At 36.0% G+C, this 2,754-nt stretch overlaps 1 non-coding gene across 1 annotated transcript; it reads left to right on the top strand.

Moving 5' to 3' along the window:
- Positions 1-809: 809 nt before the first annotated feature.
- Positions 810-954, top strand: LOC136063820 (small nucleolar RNA snoR135). Its single transcript, XR_010625460.1, has one exon. It is a non-coding gene; the product is annotated as a small nucleolar RNA snoR135 (small nucleolar RNA).
- Positions 955-2,754: the final 1,800 nt, after the last annotated feature.

Here is a 2,754-nt window from a genome sequence, read left to right as displayed (position 1 = left end):
GTCTGTCACTATTGAAGGACGAGGTTCACAGCCCGCTCGTCCTTCAATGGACGGGCGTGTAGAAGGAGAGATGTGGTAATGGAGAGACGAATGTATTAAACGCTCTCAGCTCTGCTATGGACGACCACAAGGACGAGTGTTTGAACTTGGTGTTTTTTTCTGCACCATCAAAAATAATACTTTAATGTACAACCATTCCTTGAATAATCTTATAATTGAGCCCTTGCTCAATGATTGCATGACCCTATTGAAAAATTTCCACATATTTAAAGTTCAACATATTTTAAAGTTCAACATATTTTCCACATTTGCTAAGTTAAGAACTAACCAGTCTAATGACTATTTGAATTTTGATAACCTACCGCATGTGGTGGAGAACTTGCTGGTTTTTTATGAGACTATGCTAGTAGCTTTTTTGTAACAAACTCATTTACAATTACTTAATATTTGCATAGCCATATTACCAATAATAATTTCCCAAAAATAAAATTAAAATGTAAAACATAAGCCCGGAAACATTTTAAGCAGGCCGAGTCAAAGTCCAAGCCCATTCTTGCTCGCTCCAATAAAAAATGACCACAGAAAAGGGTACTTTAGTAATTACATCCTCATGCTCCATAACACACAAAACCCTAATCGTAGCTTACCCCTTCACCTATCTATATATACCCCAAACACTCACTCAGCCTCTTAGGTCTCTCTCTGTCTCTCTCTATTTTCTGTGTTATGGGTTTTGCTTCAAATGTCTGTTTTAATGTTTAATCTTAGTTTGTATATAAATAAAACACAAAGGTTTTGTTGGTTTAGTTAAAGCAGGGATTGTGTGTATCGGCGTTGTGCAACAAAAAGTGCACTGTGTCCGAAAGAGTTCTCTGCAACATTGATCTGGGGAAGGTGGGCAGTTGTGTTTCATCTTTACCGTTGATATTTTCAACAATCATCTTCCCCACATCGCTTTTTTTTTTTTTTTATTATATCTTTATTTTCCCTTTGATTATTTTTATAGGCCCATTTATTTATTTTAAATGTTTATTTCGGAGCAATCATTTAACATTATATTTGAAATTGTTCATTAATTGTTTAATCTCCTTTTTGGATTGTCTATAAGATTTAGTTTTTTTTTTTTTTTTTTTTTTTAATAATAGAAGCTGCATTGCACATTTCATGTTTTTTCTCATGTTTTCCCTCATTTCGTCCATGACCCTCTCATTTGATCCATTTCTCTTTCCAAGTGAGGTACCCTCCGTGAAACAGTACCTCTTGATTGATTGTCAGTCTCAACATTCCTTTCCTCTTGACTCTGAGCTTGTTCTCCAGCGTTCCGTTCATGAGGCTGTTTTCTTAACTCAAGTTGCTTAACCAACTCTTGGTTTTGACGAGTTAGTTCTGCCATAGCGGCAGCCATGGATTGCATATGTTGAAATGAGGATGGTTGCGTGGTGGGTGCTGACTGACGGTCTCGGTGAGGGTTACTAGATGCGTCCCTGCTATGTTGAGGGCCTGGACTCGTTGCTCTAGATCTTGTCCGAACCATTTCAACCCTTGATTGGAGAATGAGACTATAGAACTCAATAGATAGAACTTCCCACAGACGGCGCCAACTGATAGATTCAAAGGAATTCAAAGGAATCAATGGGCTGGAAATCTCTGGATGTTCTTGATCTAGTAGAATGAGTCCTGAGAAAACAAAGGAAATTAGCAAAGAAGACCAGTGGAAGCCGGCCTTTAATTCTCCGATGGTAAAGTTAGAAAATTGAAAGAGAGAAAAGCCTTCAATACTTAAACTTCTCTAAAATTCTCTACCAAAAAGAAAAGTCCCCTTACTCTGCACAGAAAGGCCTTTATATAGCGGTAGAAAACAGTTACTTCTCTCAATCGTCGTAGAGTTTGGAGGATTCAGAGGGTAACTTCCTTAACCGCCACAAAGGTCACCTCTTCAAGAACTGCGTTGAGACTCGAGCGATTACAACTTTTGGTTGGGAGTGTGCTTAGTCTTGCTCCTTGTGAATTGACCTCCGTCTGTCACCAATGAAGGACGAGGTCTAGCTTTTATTAATTCACCTCGTCTGTCACTATTGAAGGACGAGGTTCACCACCCGCTCGTCCTTCAATGGGCGAGCGTGTAGAAGGAGAAAATGGTGGTAATGAAGGGACGAATGTATTGAACACTCTTTTTTCTTTAGTCTACTGAGCAATGATATGACAACTCTATAGGCAGTTTTAGAACTTATTTATATAAAAGTGAGCCATATATACGGTTTTGGTGTATTTTTCCCTTTTCCTACCATACGGTTTTGTTGATATTATTTCCTTCTCATACCTTACCTATGAAACTTACATGTAGTATTTGCCTTCTTCTTTTTGTTTTTTTCATAAAATTCCATTCTTTTTTTTTTTTTTCATCAAATTGAATATGTTTTGCGTGAGGGTCTGCCTTTTATTTAAGTTATTTTCGTTAACTTTGACCTAATATATGCTTATTAATATGGTCTTCAGAATCAATGGTATATCTTCCATGAGAACTAACGGATTAATTTTAACAAAAATACTTATTCTCTTTTTGCAAAATTTGTGTTTATATGAGTGTCTTTACTTTAACTGTTAATTCCAGATTTTTTTTTTTTAATGTTTAGAAATTTATAATGTTTGTAATTATTGAATTCAGAGTTTCTTTGTGTGTATATATTTATGTGTGTGTTGTAGTACATTTTTATGTCAATTTTTTATTTATATTTGGGTAGTTTTAATTTGTAA

This window comes from Quercus suber, unplaced genomic scaffold (genome assembly GCF_002906115.3).
Source record: "Quercus suber isolate HL8 unplaced genomic scaffold, Cork oak 2.0 scaffold_581, whole genome shotgun sequence".
In the NCBI taxonomy this organism is placed as follows: Eukaryota; Viridiplantae; Streptophyta; class Magnoliopsida; order Fagales; family Fagaceae; genus Quercus; species Quercus suber.
This window is presented reverse-complemented; position numbering and strand designations above follow the sequence as displayed.